Here is a 23036-nt window from a genome sequence, read left to right on the forward strand (position 1 = left end):
ATTGCCAGAAGCTTTGATAAGATTACCGTCTTATTGTATGGACATCAGGAACAGGCGGATAAACCGATATCAGTTATAGCTCAATTGAATATTATCTGAGGCACTCACTCCAGTCACAGGTCACACTAATATCAATAACGCCGTAATCCTTCCTCGATTACACAGTCAATACATTTGTGTTATTGTAACACAAAGCAGAATATACTACTATAATACTGCTCCTATGTGCAAGAATATAACTACTATAATACTGCTCCTATGTACAAGAATATATCTACTATAATACTGCTCCTATGTACAAGAATATAACTACTATAATACTGTCCCTATGTACAAGAATATAACTACTATAATACTGCCCCCTATGTACAAGAATATAACTACTATAATACTGCCTCCTATGTACAAGAATATAACTACTATAATACTGCCCCCATGTACAAGAATATAACTACTATAATACTGCCCCTACATACAAGAATATAACTACTATAATACTGCCCCTACATACAAGAATATAGCTACTATAATACTGTCCCTATGTACAAGAATAAAACTACTATAATACTGCTCCTATCTACAAGATTATAACTACTATAATACTGCCCCTATGTACAAGAATATAACTACTATAATACTGCCCCCTATGTACAAGAATATAACTACTATAATACTGCCCCTACATACAAGAATATAACTACTATAATACTGCCCCAATGTACAAGAATATAACTACTATAATACTGCCCCTATGTACAAGAATATAACTACTATAATACTGCCCCTATGTATAAGAATATAACTACTATAATACTGCCCCCTATGTACAAGAATATAACTACTATAATACTGCCCCTATGTACAAGAATATAACTACTATAATACTGCCCCTATGTTCAATAATATAACTACTATAAAACTGCACCATTGTGACATGGGTTTTCAATAATACAGTATCCTTATCAGGTTCAAGAAATCTATTTAGATCTCAATGTATGTTGCTCTGATCCAATCACACATGTATCACATCCCAAGGAGACTAAGAGTAACCCAATTACCTAAACAGTGCAATGTGTAAGTGTACTCTGCATCAAGCCACGTTTCGCCACAGCTTTGTCAGAAGGCACAATACACAGGATATCTGTCTATTCAGCTTCAGACTCTATAGAAAACATTTTCTTTGATGACATGGGATAATTGAAATAAATCCTGCAAAATGCAGATAATGATGACACAAAGATTCTCTAGAGTGATGTAAGAGGAAACTTCAAACAAAGCAATTCACGGGTAATTTCCTGGGTAAATATTACCTATCCTCTGTCCAATCAGTAAACTGAAGTTTATGAATAGTCTAATTCTACAGTTCTTAACATTTCTATTCTACTCACATCTGTTTCCCTGCAATTATTTAAGAAAAGTTGGAACTACTAATTCCGATCCATGGTATGTGCCATAAATATTTGAAAGATGAAGGTTCCACCTCTGGGACCCACATCTATCTCGAGAACAAGGCCTTATCAAACAATGTGAAGAATAGATAGGTTGCCGTGTGTATAGGAGTTCCAAAAATTACTGAGCCAGCTTGCTCATGATTTTCAGAACTCACATAGAAATTACTAAAGAGCAGACCCTGCTTGGTACATCTCCATTCCTGGTGGGGCCCAAATCTCAGGAAAAATGCCAGTTACATCAGTGGGAATCTCCCCAAAAAATAGCAATGAAGCTTATGGAGGGTAAAGGGGCATGCAGAATATTTATTCTTCATTGACCCTCCGGTGTGCCAACTCAACCCTGTGCCACCATTCCTGGATCTAAAGGGCACTACTACTATGACTGGTGCTTAGTCCACAACAGAATTCTTAAATACAGTGAAGGTCTAGAATAACCTTAAAAGACTAACGCTGGTCCTCGTGGACCATTTTTTCGTTAAATGATCCATTATCGCATCAGAACCAGAGTTTATGAGAGAATGCTTGAGTCCTATAGTGGATGAGTACATTATGACCTTTGGTTCACCTCAAGAACCTTATTTGTCTTGACGAGAACCTGGACCTATGAGCCCATATAATTTGGCTTGAACAGTTCTTCAATGCATGACCTTTGGTAGATCTCTAGTCTGGCTGGAAAAGAGACATAGCAAGTCAAAACCTGAGTTTAGGGAAGATTCGATAATTCTTCTGGTGGGCCAGTGCTCTTCCTTGATGTTGACCTCCACCTCCTCCTCACTCTCACGCTAATTTCTTCTTTGATGTTGACCTTCACTGCTAGACCTTTTGGGCCATGTTAAGGCTGGATTGATTTAATTTTCTTGTGATGATCTCTACCTACACAAAGATCTTGAATTCTGTGGTGACCCAGTGCTCCTCTGCCCAACCATGGACCTAAGGAGCAGTGTTGCAGTAGAGTGCCAATATCAACATCAGAACATTGTCCCTCAGGAGCAACCTCGGGTCCTATGTTGGCCCTCTAACCCAGCATAGAGAGGACCAAAGATAAACCTGATTATACCGGATCTTATACATTCGTCAAAGCCTATTGTCGGTGCCGAGCGCCCTGCCGAGCTTCATAACGCGCCCACATTGTACCGTTTAATTATACATAAAATGCAAGCAGGTTATATTCCAAGCTGTCGGGATGCCACAAGCTCAGCAAAGGATCCTAACTCTTCGAATATCACTTCTCTTAGATCCGTGCTGTCATCTGCTGCAACAAACTGTACATAAATCCTACACCGCAAGGTACTCAAGACATCCGACAGATTACAAAGCGGAACATTTTGTTTTTTCGCATTTCAACTGCTGGGAAATTACTACTTACTCTTTAATACAAGCATGTTCCAAAATATGTCACCTCGTTTCAGATAAGATACACTTCTTCATTGGGTGCTTCAAATTAACACCCACCACGTGCTACAGATCCTCTACCTATACTGGTGGTTACCAATGGAAGATTGTAGATACAGAGGTCCCTCCTCTTGCCTATTTTATTAGGAACCGATCAATGGGGGACACCAAGGTATTAAATGGAAAAACCAAAAAAACAACAACAACCTCCTGGACCATCAGGAGTGCCAAAGACATAATGACTTCTTGATTCTGAAATGGTCAGACTTCAGATTACTTAGACACTGGTGATATAGCTAATCAATATGCAGCCATACCATGCCGCTATTATACCGCAATGTCCTTTTCTTAACTTGAGACCCCACATCCAAAGGGCAACTCTTGATTCTGAAAATATCTCCTGCACTTGTTGAGAAACAGTCCTAAAATTCAGATTAAGACTACAGATTGGTGAAAACTCTTATCATATGATTCCACCTATCTGGAGACAACTTACATTGATGAAAATTCAATATGTCCGGGATATGGAACCCATGCAAATTTTTCAGCAAACCTTGGTACGGAGACAAAAGTCCTGTGATGGAATTATAAATACGTGAAAGCAGCTGACTTGTTTTTGCAGTAACGTCTACAGCCTTAAGCTTTGCTCACTGTAGATTTTATGACCCGGTTTCACCCTCTGAGGTCAACAATTCAGTTTTTACGAAGAAATTGGCTCAGGTTCTATAAGTCAGCAACACCTCGTGCTCATTTCTGTCCAGGGATACAGAGGGACAACTAAATCAAATCTTCTACTGAGGACCTAAACAAACAGTTCCTTGTGGATCTCAGCTTCCTAAAAACTTGTGAGTATAATACTGCTAGGACAGGAATTCTGGTCAACTTATTTTTTAAGGTCTGATTCATAAAACCGTGCTCCATCAGTTGGCCCAACTGATGACCTTATGACCTGTACTTACAGCAGCATAGAGCTAGATCTACTAGAGAGGACCAGAAAAGCCCACTGTCTCATATCCCAACTTCCAAGACACTCCTGAGCATAACATTGGCAGATTAGGAATTCATGCTGCATTTTAGGGTCTGTATTTGAGCAATGATACTTGGCCCACCTGCTTACCTTAGGACCCGTACTTATAGCAGCATAGAGCTAGATCTACTAGAGAAAACCGAAAAAAAAAACTGTGTCTCATAGCCCAGCTTTCTAAACACTCCTGAGCATGAAATTGGTTGATTAGGAATTCATGCTGCATTTTAGGGTTTGTATTCCAGCCACGATTGTTGGCCCATATAATGACCTTAGGACCCGTACTTACAGCAGCATAGAGCTAGATCTACTAGAGAGGACCGAAAAATAAAAACAGTGTCTCATTTCTCAGCTTTCTAAACACTCCTGAGCATGATATTGGTAGGCTAGGAATTCATGCTTCATTTTAGGGTTTGTATTCCAACAATAATTCTTGGTCCACACGATGACTTTAGAACCTGTACTTACAGCAGCATAGAGCTAGATCTACTAGAGAGGACCAAAAGAGAAAAATAGTGTCTCATATCTCAGCTTTCTAGACACTCCTGAGCATGACATTGGTAGATTAGGAATTCATGCTGCATTTTAGGGTTTGTATTCCGGCCACGATTCTTGGCCCATATGATGACCTTAGGACCTGTACTTACAGCAGCATAGAGCTAGATCTACTAGAGAGGACCGAAAAATAAAAACAGTGTCTCACTTCTCAGCTTTCTAAACAATCCTGAGCATGATATTGGTAGGCTAGGAATTCATGCTGCATTTTAGGGTTTGTATTCCAACAATAATTCTTGGTCCACACGATGACTTTAGAACCTGTACTTACAGCAGCATAGAGCTAGATCTACTAGAGAGGACCAAAAGAGAAAAACAGTGTCTCATATCTCAGCTTTCTAGACACTCCTGAGCATGACATTGGTAGATTAGGAATTCATGCTGCATTTTAGGGTTTGCATCACAGCCACTATTAATGACGTGACCGCAGATGTGTTGTCCTGAACTTACAGCAGCATAGGCATAGGTATAAGATGGTGTAAATTCAGATCAAGTAACGGAAGATAACATTTAGTCACTTTTTGGTCTCCTGTCTCAGCCCTAACAGAGATTATAGAGTTATTTTTGGCTATAGGTACAGGTTCAACATCTAAAGTGTCATCTTCTCCGTAGGTTTGCCACAAGTTTCTTGAGGTTGTCTTAATGTCCTCTGTGGTTTGCCACTACAGCACCACTAATCACAACTTTGCTGAAGAGTTTCCTGTAGAGCTACAATTAGGAAGCAGGAAACGTGCCGGACGGGATCTTTACCATGTAACGTCAGCATCTCAGATAGATGAATGTCCGACGTACAGCTAAAGCTGAATGAAATTTGTCTCTCAGGCAACATGAACACATTTTAAGTTTCTGCTTTTTCTACTCTGGTTTTTATGATTTTATTTTATTTTTTTCCCATCCCAGGCCGACCTAGATCAGGAAATGCACTGATTTAAGTGCAACACCTTCAAGGAAAAGTCACTGAGGAAGAGGAGGAAAGAGCAGAGCGGAGCTCGGGGGACCCTGTGACAATAATACAGTTGTTAAAGATGGAGGCCGTCATTTCAATACTCCATGTTCCCAGCTAGAAAGCCAAGAGGACAATGGTAAACTGGCTGATATGGGTCAGCATGAACACATATATGGACAAAAGGAACGATTGAGGGACCATATAGAGAAATGGTGCATAAAAGACCAGATCACAAAAAAAAAAAAAATTATTATTTAAAAAGTAAAAAACTTCATTGCACAAATCACATATAAAATATTCACAGCCGGACCAAGAAATGAGAGGGCGCTAGTCACAGCATATTGTGTACGGATAAATATAGGTGCATTGCTTCAATATGTGTGCACTTAGCACAATAAATAGGTAAATGGCCCAAATACAGGAAAAAAAACCAAAAGTAATGTGATAGCAGAAGGTTAATGAGTTTCCAGTGTAAATATGGGCATGTACAGTATATCGTGCAGAAATTCTAGATAGGTCAGATATGTATAGAAAGATCTATTGTTAAAGTAATATAAGTTAGTGGGCACAATAAAAAATAAAGTGCAAATAGAAGCGATCATAAATAGAAAGTAAAATTACCCAAGCTGAGAGAGTGTGCCAGGTCCCCTATGAGTGTTTCAGCTCTTGCCTTCATCCGGGAAGAATCGGTCGTGTCCCTGTATCACTTGCGGGCTCCGGAGATGAGCCCGCATGTTTTCCAGCAAAGCAGACATGTGCCCCTAACAGCCGCGGGTGGAATCGCGATCCATCCGCGGCTGTTAACATGTTAAATGCCGCTGTCAATCTCCAACAGCGGCATTTAACATGTCAATAATCCTGTTCATCGGCACCCAGATCATATGACTGCCGATGGGTTGGCTTAACAACCCGGGGTGGAGGAGACCCCTGCGGTTGTCATTGCTGATCTGCTATGAGAGCTGCCCAGTGGCCATGTGTACAGTAACATTTCTGGCAAGGTGAAGTGATAATATACACCTAATTAATTAAGTATCTTGCCCATCATTCGTATGAAATGCCAGGCTTAAAGTGAACCTGTCGACCGAGCACATATGGAGATACGGCACCAGGTGGGGAGAAGCCGACTAGTCTACAGAGCGATCTCAGGCCCTGGCAGCCTTTATAGTATGAGTTTCTCTGAAAAGCCGCTGTCACGACTTAGCTGTCGAGTGACCTGGGACCAGGGGCACCTTTCCTGGCCCTAACACTAAAGGGTGCCCTAGCTCGCCCTGCTCCCCGGGATACTTCATAGGATGAAGATGCCGGGACCTCCACCCTTGCCTTATCTCCTAAGTTAGCCCTTCGTCTGTCCCCTTCCCCCACCCAGGTGAGAAGGGTGCTACTGTGCACCACAGTACACCAATCCAATAAACAGGGCAACAAAGACAAGCGGAAAACTTAAAACGCCACACACAAAATATTCACTCACATATAACAGAGGAATGCACTGGGGTGTGCAGGAAGGGGAAGAAAGCAAAATAGGGAAGGATAAGGGATTATTATTATTGTCATAAAGCAAGAGATAACTCTAACAAGGACTTGGTAATAGAGTCCAGCTTTTACATGGAAAAGGAGTGGCTAACCAAGCACAGCTGAACAACGAGATTTCCAACATGGCCGATTAACTCCTGTTCTGCTGGAAGAAATAAACACGTTTAATAAACAAGGGACGTGCTTCTTCTCAGCGGCGGAGTAGGAGCAATCAGACGCTGCAGTCTTCTGGCTCCGCGCCGTTGCGGTAACCCCGTGACAGCCGCAATGTTTATTAAAATCACCATTTTATATGGATTTTGGAACATGGACCTTTTTTTATCAAATTTATTTTAACTGCTGCAGGTTTTGGAACCAATCATGAAGTAGCGTGTCCATTTTTGCTAATTACAGTTTAAATCATAGAAAAAAAGACACCGCAAAAATAACGGCAAAATTGACAGCTAAGTCGCATCAGGAAAAAGGCTCTTCACGACTTTTTATTGCAGCTGCTTTGACTAGAAAACCTTGACACATCCACCGGCTTCATAAAGACGCTTTGTGAATGTACCCTAGAGGTATACAACATAGCATGGTGGCTCAGTGGTTAGCACTGCAGCCTTACAGCGCCGGAGTCCTTGGTTCAAATCCCACCAAGGACAACATCTGCAAGGAGTTTGTATGTTCTCCCTGCGTTTGCGTGGGTTTCCTCTGATTTCCTCCCACACTCCAAAGACATACTGATAGGGAATGTAGATTGTGAGCCCCAATGAGGACAGTGCCAATAATGTCTGTAAAGCGCTGTGGAATTAATGGCACTAGAATATAAATAATCTTTTTTGCTGAGTGTTCTTTTAGAGGAAACTGAACGGAACCTCCAAGATTTTGAGGAGTTTTTGATCTTTGAGAAGGATTTTAGCTTATTCTCCAAAAAGACTCCAAGTGCACGTAGCCAGGGAACAGAAACTTAGAGAAAACTTTTCAAATCCTCCTCCAAATCTCAAAACTCTTCAAAAACTTTGATTTCCCACTCAGTTTGTACTCCAAAAACTCAGCAAAAAGACCCAAGGGTATGTGCACGCTTAGCCTTTTTGCTGAATTTTCAGGACAAAAACTGAACAGAATCTCCAAGTTTTTGAGGAGCTTTGCGTTTTTTTTAGTAGGATTTGTGAAATTCTCTATTAGTTTCTGCTCAGTCTCCGCTCCGAAATGACTCTGGGTACATAGCCACTCTCCAAGTTCCTCCTCAAAACTCTACTAAAAATTTGGCATTTCCTCTCAGTTGCAGCTCCACAAACTCAGCAAAAAGACTCAGTTGAAACACGGGTTGACAACAATTCCATAAATTAGGACCAACTGGTGATCAGTTGATGATTGTAGATATTGTGTTTGAAAATCGCCTATGATCAAACTTTACTGCCAAGAGAATTCTGTAGATGGCCGAGTGTTTTTCCTACAGTGGCCACTACAGGAGAAATGAGTTGTTGCATGCAATTACTTTAAATGATCAGGCAAGTAAAACATGGTGGGATTGGTTCACCAACGAAGTAGTCACTCTCTGCACTAATGGAAAAGGGTCATAATTAGTGTTGAGCGATACCATCCGATATTGTGAACTATCGGATCGGACCGATACCCAAAAAGTATCGGGTATCGCCGATTCCGATACCGGAAACCCCATTCAAGTCAATGGGACAGAAATATCGGAATTAAAAAAACCCTTTCTTTACTTGTACATCCAGTTCGGTAGTGGGGAAGAGTGTGGGCGGTGCGTGGGAGGACACTGTGCATGTCTGTGTGTGCGGGCGGGGTCTGTACGGGCCTCTCGGGGGTCTGTGCGGGCCTGCCGGGGGTCTGTGCGGTCCTGCCGGAGGTCTGTGCGGTCCTGCCGGGGGTCTGTGCGGGCCTGCCGGGGGTTGTGTGTGTGTGCAGGCATCGTCCGATGGGACTACAAGTCCCATCGGGCGATGCCTGCTACAATGACAGTGATTGACACATTAGCCAATGATGGGACAGTAGTAGTCCCATCATCCGGCTAATGTGTTGAATGTAAAAAATAAAAAAAAAAAAACATACTACATATATACAACATTCATACAACATATATACTATATTCATAAAACATACATACATACTACATACATACTACATATATACTACATTCATACAACATACATACTACATACAATACATTCATACAACATACATACTACATACAATACATTCATACATTCATACAATACATACAAATAGACATACAGTACATATAACATAGAGTACATACTCTGTGCAGGCCCGCACAGACCGCGCATCATGATGCGCACAGACCGCGCATCATGATGACATCATTTCAGCAGCCAATCACAGCCATAACACTGGCTCATTGCATTATGGGAACTTCCGATTCCGGTATCCGATATTGTAAAAATATCGGTACTCGGTATCGGAATTCCGGTACAGCGAATATCGGCCGATACCCGATATTTGCAGTATCGGAATGCTCAACACTAGTCATAATGTGTGGACCCTCCTCTATGACCTTCATGTGCCCCGATAGAGCATACAACTGAGGATTGTCCTAATGAAGAACCCCTATCTTGATGTAATTAAAAATCTCTGCATATTGAAAAGAGTTGTAACTGCCCCCATGGTGCTGAATGTACGAGAATAGATTGAATCAGAATAAATGAAAATTAGATTTTCTTTCATCCCCCAATTGTACAGTCAGGGAGATACCACGCGTTTCTAGTTCCCAGCACTTATATGTTCTGCACATGTCTGAACAAGAAATTCCATTTACAGGAGATTTTGGTAATTACCTTACTTTAGAATTTCACCGAGGGTACATCAAGAAATTTACTGGGGGAGGCGGATTGGATTTAACATTATTTCGTGCCTACGGAAGTAACAGAACCGAATCAACACTTTCTGACTGCACAGATTGAGGACAATTACAAGTTATCCAACTTTCCAATATACTTTGTGTTTGCTGTCAGCGAATGCGAACATTTTCGCTTAAGGGGTTACTCCCAAATTCAGAAATGGATATTGACAGATTCTACTTGCAAATACAGGCAATTTTGTAATTTACTGCTTTTTAAAATTCAGTCATTCTTTTGATATTAATACTTTTCTTCTGTTTACAGCTTGTTGGCATGGACACCGACCACCGCTGCTAGACAGCAGAACATGCAAAGTGCTTACAAGCACTTTTCTACAGCTTGTACGCACTCCTTCTACAGCATATACGTACTCATTCTACAGCTTGTACGTACTCTTTCTACAGCTTGTATGCACTCTTTCTACAGCTTGTATGCACTCTTTCTACAGCTTGTACGCACTCTTTCACAAATTAAAAACTGGGCAGATTGGGCTCCCCAGGTCCCATAGGCTCCGGTAGTGGTACAGGTTAACCGAGTGCTGGCCCTCGACCCTGGTGTAGTACATAGAAAGGTCGAACCCTCCAGAGAGAGATAACGATGCTTAAAGGGGTATTCCCATCTCCAAGATCCTATCCCAAAATGTAGTAGTTGTAATAATAATGTTAGAAAATAAGCTCCAATTAGAAATAGTAGTATAGTTCTTCTGATTTGCTATGTCCCTTACCCTATGAGCAGGGCATTACAGTAGCTTAGTTATCCATGGTTACGACCACTCTTATAGTGACAGTTAGTTGTTAGTGGTTCTAACCATGGATACCCAAGCCACACATGGGGTAAGCGACATAGGGAATCAGAAGAACTATGCTACATTTCTAATTGGAGGTATTTGGCAATATTCTTGTTATTATTATTACACCAACTACATTTTGGGATAGGATCTTGGAGATGGGAATACCCTTTAAGCAAGCATCTCTATACTTTCATATTGAGGGGGATCCTGGTGAGTAAACGTGTTCATGTTTTTTGGAGAGAGGATGGGGGGGGGTTATAATTTTTTTTTCTCTTTTTAGCTTTAGAAAAGAATGTGTTATGCCTCTTACAAAAGTCGCCATATAGTGTCGGCGCTATAAAGTTACTGCAATTTGCGTGGAATGCAACTTTCGTGGGGGCCAGAAGGTTCATTAAGTGGAAGACCTCCCACCATATGGCTGTGGAGAGGAAACTTATTCTACAGAGACTTCAGGGGGTTAATTGGTTGCAGATTTTTGCTTGTCTGCTCACTGAAGACTATTTCATGCAGAGAAAAAAAAAATAATGAAATAATAAAACAATAAACAAATCACAAAATAAATATAACAAAAATGTCAATAAAACAAATATAATAAAAATGACAATAGATACAAAATAATAAAACAATTATACAATATATAAAAAAAATAATTTTTTTAATTCCAAAGTCAAACGGGATTACCAGAAATTCCGGATTAGAAGGCAGTCATAGAAACATATAAAAAGCCCACTTTTACGGTGTAGAACGTTAAGGCTGGCTTCAAATGTTATGTATTTAGTGTGAATTTCTAAAAAAAATATTATAGTATATTTTCCACACTTTGGGCCCAATTTATCAGAACTTTTAAGAGTAGAAAAAACTTTGAAAAACCGCATAATATTGGCGCCAAGCTAAAATGATGTGACTTTTGGAGTTCTTACGCCGTTTTCGCCCAGTTCCGACAAAGGGTGTGTGCACATGTTGCGGATTCCGCAGCGGTTTGGCATCTGCTCCATGATCAGGTGTAAAACCGCAGGCGAAAACCGCAGGCTAATCCACAAAAATCCGCAAATAAACCGCAGGATTTTCCTACGGATTTAGACAAATCCGAGCGGAAAAAATTCCGCAGCATAATCTGCAACGTGTGCACACACCCAAAGTGTCGTGACAAAGGTTTGTAAATCAACAGCATGTCAATTCTTCCTAGAGTTAACCCAGAGAGAGAAATCAGCAGCAAAATCCGCTGCCGATTTGGACTTATCCTTATCGCTGCACAGTGCAGCACTGAACTGCTCTTTGTTTACAAATACAAACAGCAGAATTATGAATGCAGCTCTGGATGTAAACAGAGAAAAAACAACATGAGATAGAGTAAAGTATCGGAATAGTCAAAGGGAGTAAAATAAACACATTTTTCTCATAAACCTACAAAAATCTTACTCCATTCTCAGATTTCACCCTCAGGCAGCTCATATTTTGGAACATATTTGAGACAGACCAAAAAATGCGCAATTCTAGAGCCTATGGGCGCGATTCATCATTTGCAAAAAAAAAAAAAAATTTTGCTCCTTTTTATTTCCGACTTGTAGTATTCATTGACGTTTTTTTACATGACGCGCAACCAATTCAGCTCAGCTACGTCTCACTCTGCGGTATTAATAATTATTATTTGCGGTTCCGTAAACAAATCGAAATCTTTTTCGGCACGCAAGTATTCAAACTAGGCGACGTTAAAAAAAAAAAAAAAAAAATTCACAGATCTCGGGGGGCCGCCGCTCTAGGGAAGGGGGATGGGGAAGTCAATGTTTGTTTATCTGCACAAAGTGTCCATAGACAGTATGTAGCAGAGCTGATTGTGCAATATTGGGGGCGGTTTTACATGTTGCAGAAAATCACACATTTTTATGACTTTTTTCTTTTTTTCAGCCAATGCACTACAGTGCATTTCCTGAGATTATGTAGGTTTTACCTGCAGTCCTATGTAAATACTACAGCAAACTCAGCTCAATAAACACGACCACAACCGTTGCAATGTAGTAGTGCGACAGTTACAACTATAAATCTCCCGGTTGCCCTTGCCTAAGTCGTATTCAGGCCAGAGAGTTGATAGCGGAGTACTCCTTAAAGGGATTTTCTCATCAGCTGCAGTGGAAATATACACAGCGGGCATCAATATATTTAAAGCGAAGCTGCCAGCACGTTGTTACATACAAAAATATTGGTGTCGCTTTTCCACCGGTTAAAATGATACCTATTTTGTAAAGATCCGATGTGCCAGTCATGAGATATCCAGTGTACAAGCCATATGGGATGCAAATCAGACCTGAAGTGCACTGGGGGCGTGTCAAGGATTAGTTCACGCCCCCAGTGCACTTCCAGCCTGATTTGCATATGTCTTTTATTCCAAATTTCTCAGGACTGGTGCATCACATCTCTACAAAAAATATGTCATTGTTATTGATGGACAATGGCCTTCCCAGCCATACACCTACTTCCATATTTAAAAAAAACACGCCAACAGGTTCCCTTTAAGGATTAGTAGCATTCTAACAGATAGGACCCCCCCACACTGATTTCTATAATGAAAGGCCCGTCCATCCATTATGAGGCACTGTGGCCCCCAGCTGTCGGCCCTCCATCAATCTTTTGATTGTTGAGGGTCCTTGCATTTGGATCCCATCCATCAACTTGTCACTCACTTAAAGGGATAGTCCTCTTTAAGCGATTGAGAAACCTGAAGATCAAAACTAAGGACAGGAAATTATGGGGGACACATAATCGCCCAAAGAGTCAGGATACTAGAGAAAACAACAATAATAATAATGATATTATCATAAAGAGTAAAATAACGAGGAAAAAACAATAAATATAGTCAGAAAAAATAATTGATGAATGTGGCGACAGGTTTATTTGCCCCATTACCTAACTTTGAAGGTTCCACTCTAAAAAGTGTAATAAAGTCACAAACCTTACAACAATAGAAAAGAATGTGTGCAAAAAACATTCTAATAACACACTATGAGCACATAAAAAAACGTAGAAATTAGTCAAAGTGATAATAAATGGTGAAAAAATAAAAATAAAATGATAATAAATAATAATACGGAAAGATAAAAAAGTTATATATTACCGAAAAATAAAATATATATATATATATATATATATATATATATATATATATATATATATAGAACTTTTTTATTTTTCTGCTATTTATTTTATCTTTATCATCATTTTATTTTATTGCAATTTATTATCTATCTACATTATATATCTACCGTATATATATATTATACATATATATATGCATACATTATATATATATATATATATATATATATATATATATATATATATACACACTGTACTTGTATGTATTATGTATACCCCTCCTCACATGTAAAGCACTATGGAATAAATGGCGCTATAATAATAATATTTATATATTATATATATATATATATATATATATATATATATTTAAAAATACAGTAAAATAAAAAATAGTAATATAGAAATAATAACAATAAAAATAATAATTACCCATGAGAATAATAAAATAATAATGGCAGTAAAATAACCGGTAAATGAAATCAAATAAAATCATGATAAAGAAAAAATGATAAAATAATAAAATGAGTAAAATAAAAAAACAGCATATTAAAAAATAGTCTGTCAAAAACAATAATCACAAGAGTCATAAATGAAATAACGATAAAGAAAAATATAAAATAATAAAGAAAAAGAAATTAGAATAGAACATACAGTCTATCACAAATCTATATAAAACAATCATGAAAAAATAAATAATAATAATAATAGAAAAATATATAGAATTGAGAGTCCTCAGTGGATGATACCTTCATCAGGCATAGACAGAATAATAATAATAATAATAATAATAATAATAATAATAATAATAATAATAATAATAATAATAATAAGAAGAAGAAGAAGAAGAAGAAGAAGAAGAAGAAGAAGAAGAAGAAGAAGAAGAAGAAGAAGAAGAAGAAGAAGAAGAAGAAGAAGAAGAAGAAGAAGAAGAAGAAGAAGAAGAAGATAAACTAGATAAATATAAATTAAAAAAAAGTATTCAAAAATTATTCTAAGAAACATAATAATGAGCCAGAAGTATAATAACCAATCTCATAATAGCCCATGATTGAACGATATTGACCGTTCCAGGGGGTCTCGTTGGGAAGGATCCTATTAGAAGTTAATGGGGTCCGTAAGGTTTGCGTGTGTCCTATGGTCATTAGTCCATTAGAATCAATAATACTACTGATACTACACCTAATAATATATATATATATCCCTCTAGATCTGGAGAAGAGGATAGTGAATCCCCCTTTAACTCCAGTGTATGATCGGCCACAGCCCCGAATACCCATCCTAACCATGCACACGAGCCCGCCGGCCCATAGCGAGCACTATATATATATATAATAGTAGTACCACCTGACGGTAAGTAAGTGCCCCCCTGATCATAGCACCAGGTGCCCATTACTACACCAATAATAACAATGTGACAGCCTAAGGGGATCCAGATGCCGCTCTCCGAGGATCCTGCTGCCAAATATTTTTTCCGCCTGTCAAAAATAGGAAAAAGCAGCGAATCGCCAGCGCCGGCTCGTCCAGCATTGCGGAGGGCAGCAGCTGGTACCTGGAAGTTGGCAGGCATCACTGACCGGGGTGACATATCCTGCAAGAGCAACTTAGCACCATCATCGCATGCGACATGCAAGAAGACAAAGGCACGGGCTCACCTTGAGTGGGATGCATACACGGCGAGAAGAATAGGGCGTAAGATGACGGGATCAGGAGGTCATGGGGCGACAAGAAGGCTCCTGCCTATAGGGACAATGCTGGATTGGGAGGTGGTGAAAGCCCTGTCCTCTGCTCCATGCACAATGAATGCCCTGGAGTTCTCGCTCTCTCTCCTCTGCTTTCTTGTAATGACATCATTCCTCAGGACCACAGGCCAATCAATGTGCTAAGGGAGAAGCCTGCTGCACAGAATTGTGGGAGCTGTAGTCCTGCATTGCTGGAATTCTTAGTCCGGCCTATGGGAGGATGGAGACTGGAAGACTACACTTCCCAGGGGGAGGCCCAGGCTTGGCAGCATTAGGCACCCTGACAGCCAGGAGGAGGCATGGATGGAGATTTGGGACAGGGAGGGAGAGCAAGATCCACAGGAAAAGCTGGGAACTTTTCCTGATATAGAAGCAGGAGAGAACGCAAGGAAGCGGCGGGATTTATAGGACGGATCCAAGGACAATTCCTTTAAAAATAGAAAAAATGTTTAAAATAAATACGTAAAACATAAGACATTGAGCCGCCATTACCGATCCTACATCCTGAGCCGACTCGGCTTTCCTAAATTCTCCAAAAATTGGCAGTTTCTTGATATTCCCCTTATAAACCCAAAATAATCACTTTACAGCATAAACTAAAGTCTTTGGTAAAAATAAAATAATAATAATAATGATGATAAATTCAGGGCAAAATCTTTTTTATCCATAATCTGTTTACAAAAAAAATAATTACTATAACTTAAATGCTGAAATTTACACACACACAAAAAAAAAAAAAAAAGACCTGACAGACGATGGGACCAGATGGCGGTATAACACATGCAGACTGGTCTACAGACGGCGGACTGCCCAGTACAGTGCTGCTGCCCGGAGGACCGTCGCTCACAGCTCCTACACACGATTACGGGATCAAGGCCGACCAGGATGATGGATTATGTAGCCACGGGATGAAGGATTTATGTGGACGTGGTATAGGAGTATTATGTGAGCACTGCACACAATTATGATTTACGCGGGTTCAGTGTAGAAGTGTCATGTGGGCACTGTATGGAACTATTATCTGGGAACTGTACAGAAGCGTTATGCAGGTATTATTGTATACAAGTATTATATTGGCACTGTATAGCAGTATTATCGTATAGAACTATTATGTGTGCATTGTGTTGAAATAGTATAATAGTGTGCACTGTATGGAAGTATTATGTGTGCACTGTATGGAAGTATTATGTGTGCACTCTATAGAAGTATTATGTGTGTACTGTATGGAAGTGTGCATGCACTGTATAGATGTATTATGTGTGCACTGTATGGAAGTATTATGCGTGCATTATGTGTGCACTGTATGGAAGTATTATGGGTGCACTGTATAGAAGTATTGTGTGCACTGTATAGAAGTATTATGTGAGCCCTATATGGAACTATTATCTGGGAACTATACAGAAGTGTTATGCAGGTATTATTGTATACAAGTATAGTATTGGCACTGTATAGCAGTATTATTGTATAGTACTATTATGTGTGCACTGTGTTCAAATAGTATAATAGTGTGCACTGTATGGAAGTATTATGTGTGCACTGCATGGAAGAATTATGTGTGCACGGTATAGAAGTATTTTGTGTGCACTGCATGGAAGTATTATGTGTGCATTATGTGTTCACTGTACAGAAGTATTATGTGTGCACTGTATAGAAGTGTTTTGTGTGCATAATGCATACACTGTATAGAAGTATTATGTGTGCAATATGTGTGCACTGTATAGAAGTATTATGTGTGCACTGTATAGAAGTATTATGTGTGCACTGTATAGAAGTATTATGTGTGCACTGTATAGAAGTGTTTTGTGTGCATAATGCATACACTGTATAGAAGTATTATGTGTGCAATATGTGTGCACTGTATAGAAGTATTATGTGTGCACTGTATAGAAGTATTATGTGTGCACTGTATAGAAGTATCATGTGTGCACTGTATAGAAGTATCATGTGTGCACTGTATAGAAGTATCATGTGTGCACTGTATAGAAGTATCATGTGTGCACTGTATAGAAGTATCATGTGTGCACTGTATAGACGTATCATGTGTGCACTGTATAGACGTATTATGTGTGCACTGTATAGACGTATTATGTGTGCACTGTATGGAAGTATGTGTGCACTGTATAGAAGTATCATGTGTGCACTGTATAGAAGTATTATGTGTGCACTGTATGGAAGTATTATGTGTGCACTGTATGGAAGTATATGTGCACTGTATAGACGTATTATGTGTGCACTGTATAGAAGTATTATGTGTGCACTGTATGTGCACTGTATAGAAGTATTATGTGTGCACTGTATAGACGTATTATATGTGCACTGTATGGAAGTATTATGTGTGCACTGTATGGAAGTATATGTGCACTGTATAGACGTATTATGTGTGCACTGTATAGACTTATTATGTGTGCACTGTATGTGCACTGTATAGAAGTATTATGTGTGCACTGTATAGACGTATTATATGTGCACTGTATGGAAGTATGTGTGCACTGTATGGAAGTATGTGTGCACTGTATAGACGTATTATGTGTGCACTGTATAGAAGTACTATGTGTTCACTGTATAGACGTATTATGTGTGCACTGTATGGAAGTATTATGTGTGCACTGTATAGAAGTATTATGTGTGCACTGTATAGAAGTATTATGTGTGCATTATGTGTGCACTGTATGGAAGTATTATCTGGTACTGTATAGAAGTATTATGTGTGCATTAAGTGTGCACTGTATGGAAGTATTATGTGTGCATTATGTGTGCACTGTATGGAAGTATTATCTGGGTACTGTATAGAAGTATTATGTGTGCACTGTATGGAAGTATTATGTGTGCACTGTATGGAGTATTATGTGTCCACTATATAGAAGTATTTTGTGTGCACTATATGGAAGTATTATGTGGGTACTGTATAGAAGTATTATGTGTGCACTGTATGGAAGTATTATGTGTCCACTATATAGAAGTATTTTGTGTGCACTATATGGAAGTATTATGTGTGCACTGTATGGAAGTATTATGTGTCCACTATATAGAAGTATTTTGTGTGCACTATATGGAAGTATTATGTGTGCATTAAGTGTGCACTGTATGGAAGTATTATGTGTGCACTGTATGGAAGTATTATCTGGGTACTGTATAGAAGTATTATGTGTGCACTGTATGGAAGTATTATGTGTGCACTGTATGAAAGAATTATGTGTGCACTGTATAGAAGTATTATGTGTGCACTGTATGAAAGTATTATGTGTGCACTATATAGAAGTATTTTGTGTGCACTATATAGAAGTATTTTGTGTGCACTGTTTGGAAGTATTATGTGTGCACTGTTTGGAAGTATTATGTGTGCACTGTATTGCACTGTATGGAAGTATTATGTGTGCATTAAGTGTGCACTGTATGGAAGTATTATCTGGGTACTGTATAGAAGTATTATGTGTACACTATATAGAAGTATTTTGTGTGCACTGTATGGAAGTATTATGTGTTTGCCGTTTTTAAGTGTCATGCGGGCACAGTTCTGTATCACACTTGTACGTACCCTATTATGGTGGTTTCCTCTTCATTGCTCTCTTTAAAATAAATAAGAATAGTTTTAGGTAAATCTACTGTATTACAATCACTTAATGATTGCTCAGTCAGTAACAGTGAAGATCACTGCAATCAGTTCATCCTGTAATGGCTGACAACAGGGAACAATAGCTTACATTCAGATGAACGGCCATCAGGGACACATCAGCTTAAGAGGTTCTTTAAGGAATGAACGAAATCATGGAAATTAGAGATGGTGAGAATAAATAGTGCGGGAAAACGATTGCTGTAACACATCTGATGTGTGCAGTATTCACAGGGTCTGCGTCTGATGGAAGCTCCTATCAAGGATTCAAAGAGACGCCTGAAGTCACATTGCTGCACTCCTGGGTTATCTGCGCCAAGGATCACTGAGATTCAGGATCTGTAAGATTCTCCTCCAAGTTCTGTAACCTCAGAGGAAAAGTCATAGGTCTGTGCCAAAAAGGGAGAGAACTGTCTCACTACCGCCACCTGTTGGTGTTACCTTGTAAGTGCATGTACATCGTTCTTAAAGGGAATGTATCACCAAGCATCTTTTTACTAATTAAATTAGATGCTAATCCGGATACTGAGCTTTATTATCGCAGATATTTTTAATATTATTTTCTATACATAATATAAATACATCACTATACATACATAAAATAAATACATCACTGCAGTAATAATATCCCTTAATTAGCCCCTATGGTAATAATATCCCCCATCCTGGCCCCCATGTGTCTCATTCCTGGCTCCAGTCATATGTTCTCCCATCCTGCCCTCATGAGTATCCATTCTGCCCCATATGATCTCCCCATCCTGCCCCATCTGTCCCATGATCCTGCCACAACTGTCCCATTATCCTGCTCCATCTGTCCCATGATCCTGTCCCATGAACCTTCACCATCTGTCTCAATCCTGCCCCATGATCCTGCCCCATGTGTCCCCATCCTGCATCCTGCCCCATCTGTCGCTATCCTGCCCCATCTGTCTCCATCCCACACCATGTCTCCAATCATGCCCCCTGTGTCTCCATTCCTGGCCCCTGTGTCTCCAATCCTGCCCCCATATCTTTCATCCTGCCATCATGTCTCCATTGCTGGCCCTATCTCTTTCATCCAGCCACCATGACTCCAATCCTGCGCCCATATCTTTCATCCTGCCACCATGTCTCCCATCTTGCCCCCTGTGTCTCCCATCCTGACCCCGTGTCTCCAATCCTGCCCCCATATCTTTCATTCTGCCTCGTGTCTCCATTCTTCCCCCTGTGTCTCCAATCATGCATCCATATCTTTCATCCTACCCCCTGTTTCCATTCTGCCACATCTCCATTCTGTCCCCGGCAGGATGGACACTTGTCTCCATCCTGCCGGCTTGCCGATTTCAATAAAAATGTTTAAAAAAACACTTTCTCCTTATCTTGCCGCACTCCTGTGGTGAGCGATCTTACCTCCAGGCTGAAAGTGTGCACTCGCGGGCGAATGACAATGATGTCAGACGCCGGAGACGTGCGCGCTGATGTCAGCTGCCAGCCTCCGATTGGCTGTCGGCTTTAGCTATTGCCATGCGGGCCCAGGCCCTTACAGCAATAGAGTGTAACTGAACCCTGCATCTCGGACACAGGGTTCAGTTACTGCATTGGCAGCCCAATGAGCAGAAGACACGGGGCCCAATGCAGGCCCCCTCTGCTGACAGACCCCATATGCCAGTCAGGGCAGTAATACCTTGATGGTGGTCCTGGTTGGTGGCCTCCTTACTGCGCTGTTCTCTGAGGTCCTTGCTGCCTGAAGCTATGCTCATTCCTCTGTTCCTTACTGTTCTTTAGTCCTTGCCTGTATGGCAGGTAGGTTGAGCCTTTTATGTAGCAGAGTGTATCTTTTGAGAATGACCACCTATACATCAGAGAACTTCACTGAGCAAGTTATCTTGAGTAAACAGCATTTACTTATGGGTAAACATGAGATAAGAATTCAGAAGCACACAGCATGTGCTGCTGGCATAATACACTCAAAAGCGAAAGTAAAAGTACAACAACAATAGAGAACTTCCCTCCCCACAGTACAGCAAGCATATAACTTCACACCATCACCATCTGCTGTCAGGCCAGTGTAAAGTCCTCCTTTACATAATCAATAAGTCCATTTTTGTTGCATATGCCAACACCCTTTCTCAACAGTAAGGACTTTATTCAGTCAAACCCAACTTTTTTTATTAGTCTCTGGTGTTTATCAGCATTCAACGCCTTCGTGAAGATGTCTGCTGTCATTTCTTCAGTAGGATATTTCTTCAAGAAATGATACTTCACATTTCCCAAGTCTTTGATTTCGAAATGTCACTTCAGGATTTTTAGAATGTTTTCTTTATCCCTTTCTTGTTCAGAACAAATCAAAATGTCTACATATATGAGTACTAGTGTTGAGCATTCCGATACCGCAAGTATCGGATATCGGCCGATATTAGCGGTATCGGAATTCCGATACTGACTTCCGATACTTTTGTCATATCGGATTCCGGAATCGGAAGTTCCCATCATGCTATGAGCCTGCTTGCTTTGATTAAGCCAATGGGAATCCTCCGAAGTGTGGGAACATCCTGTTAGGCATGTAGGCATGTTAACTATTGGCATGGCTGTGATTGGCTGCCGAAATGATGTCATGATGCACTATAAAAGCCACCGCAGCCGCCATTTCTGGTTCACTCTGCTGTGAATTCAGTTAGGGACAGGCTGCTGTAGAAGACTGTGAGGGACAGTTAGAAATAGCGATTCCACCAAACTTCTAGTGCTTTACCCAGGCTACATAAACCACCACTGTAGCCTTCTTTGCCCTAGCAGCAGTGTTCACAGCTGTCTGCAAGGGCTGTGTGAGTGCAGCTCACGCTGTGGAGTGGGTCCTGCAGCCACGTCAGGCTGTAGGCCACCCAGGGTGATCACTGCTGCCTCATACATCTTTTAATTTTTGAGCTGCATTTTTACATAATTTCAATCTAGTGTGCTTCCATCCGTATCCATATACGTTGGTTGCAAACACTATATAGGAGTACACAGCGGAGCCTTTCTGCAGCCTTTCAGTGCTAGTGTCCACTTTGCTGCACTGTTCACGGCTGTCTCAGAGGTCTCTGACTGTGTGTGAGTGCAGCTCACGCTGAGTAGTGTGTCCTGCAGCTACGTCTGGTTGTAGGACGCTCAGCGTGCGTCAGTGCCTCACACATATTTTTATTTGAGTGCAGCTCATTTTTTCTTCTCCTATTAGTGTGCATCCATCCGTATCCATCAACATTGGTTGGTTGCAAACACTATATAGGAGTAGATAGAGGAGCCTTTTTTTCTGGCTTGTGCCCTGCCGGCGCAGCCAGATTAGTATTACCCAATTTTTTTGGAGCCTCATCTTTTGCATTGTAGGTTACCTGACTGCATTGTAATAGCTCCAAAAAGTTGGTGATACTATCAGTTTCAATTCTTTGTTCACATACTTTGAGTTTGTTTCCAACAAAGAAACCACAAAAAAAGTTCACCAAACACTACATTTGGAACTTGTGTAGGCCACATCAGCTCCTATTAAAGTGTAGTCCACACACACACACACACTTCATAAAATTAGTGTTTCTTGTACCTGTAACCAGCTGTTCAGGAATAAGCACACTAAGGCCCCCCTTTGTACTTTTCTGCCTATCTTAAGCAGTCTGGCAAGATGAAGAAGGCAGGGAGTAAGGCGCGTGGGCGTGGGCGTGGAGTTTCAGCAGGGAGAGGACGTGGGGATTCTGCAGGGAGAGGACGTGGGGATTCTGGGCCTGCTGCGGGCACCAGTGGATCAGCATCCCCCAGTTTTAGCAGGCAACAGTCCTTTATGCGCAGCTTTGTAGGACCTCAACGTACCCCACTGCTGCGGGAGGAACAAATTGAAGCCGTTGTTGGATGGATGGCAGCTAACGCATCGACTTCAATTACTTCCACATCCTCTCAGGGCCAGAGCACCGAAGAGCAACCATCTGTCTCTTCACCACCTGCCAAAGTGCCCAGGCCGTCAGAGAGACATGGACAGGAGCCATCACAGTCTCTACTTCTGTTCTCGGAATCTGTTGGCTTGGAAAGAGGGGGCCAGCCAAGC

At 40.5% G+C, this 23036-nt stretch overlaps 1 protein-coding gene across 3 annotated transcripts in view; it reads right to left on the reverse strand.

Moving 5' to 3' along the window:
• The window catches only part of RAB30 (RAB30, member RAS oncogene family), a 202609-nt gene that overhangs the window by 123190 nt on the left and 56383 nt on the right, over positions 1–23036 (reverse strand). Inside the window, exons 1-2 of one of the 3 annotated variants that reach the window (XM_073569187.1) lie at positions 15295–15503; positions 9697–9773 (exon numbers count right to left, since the gene is read on the reverse strand). The exons of 1 other annotated variant lie outside the window; for it this stretch is intronic. The gene's annotated coding sequence lies outside the window, so the exon portion shown is untranslated. Of the gene's footprint in view, positions 1–9696; positions 9774–15294; positions 15504–23036 lie in introns of those variants that run through there. One more of the 3 variants, XM_073569186.1, reaches the window with a different exon arrangement.

The sequence above is a fragment of the Dendrobates tinctorius genome, unplaced genomic scaffold (assembly GCF_039654945.1).
Source record: "Dendrobates tinctorius isolate UK_male_01 unplaced genomic scaffold, ASM3965494v1 ptg000023l, whole genome shotgun sequence".
Classification (NCBI taxonomy): Eukaryota; Metazoa; Chordata; class Amphibia; order Anura; family Dendrobatidae; genus Dendrobates; species Dendrobates tinctorius.